The sequence below is a fragment of the Solanum tuberosum genome, unplaced genomic scaffold (genome assembly GCF_000226075.1).
Source record: "Solanum tuberosum cultivar DM 1-3 516 R44 unplaced genomic scaffold, SolTub_3.0 scf00003, whole genome shotgun sequence".
Lineage (NCBI taxonomy): Eukaryota > Viridiplantae > Streptophyta > Magnoliopsida > Solanales > Solanaceae > Solanum > Solanum tuberosum.
The window spans coordinates 3,609,891-3,610,152 of record NW_006238929.1 but is presented as its reverse complement, the minus strand read 5'-3'; positions in this window follow the sequence as shown (position 1 = coordinate 3,610,152).

Sequence of the window (262 nt, the reverse complement as noted above, 5' to 3'; positions counted from 1 at the left end):
CTTGAGAGTGAAGAAGAGAAGAAGAACAGAAGAAGAGGAGAAGAGGAGGAGAAAGAGAAGATCAACAAGTTTCCATCGTGGATTTTTTCGTCGGGGGTGATCCCTATCAAGGTATGTGAGTTCTTTGTGTGGGTTGATCCTTTCCCCCACACACCAAGCTCCTTTTTATTATTGAGAAAGGGTTGATTGAGTTGTTGAAGGTGATACTTGTATTGTTTAGTTGTGTTATTGATTTTGTTGTTGGAGTCCCTTGTGATTTGGG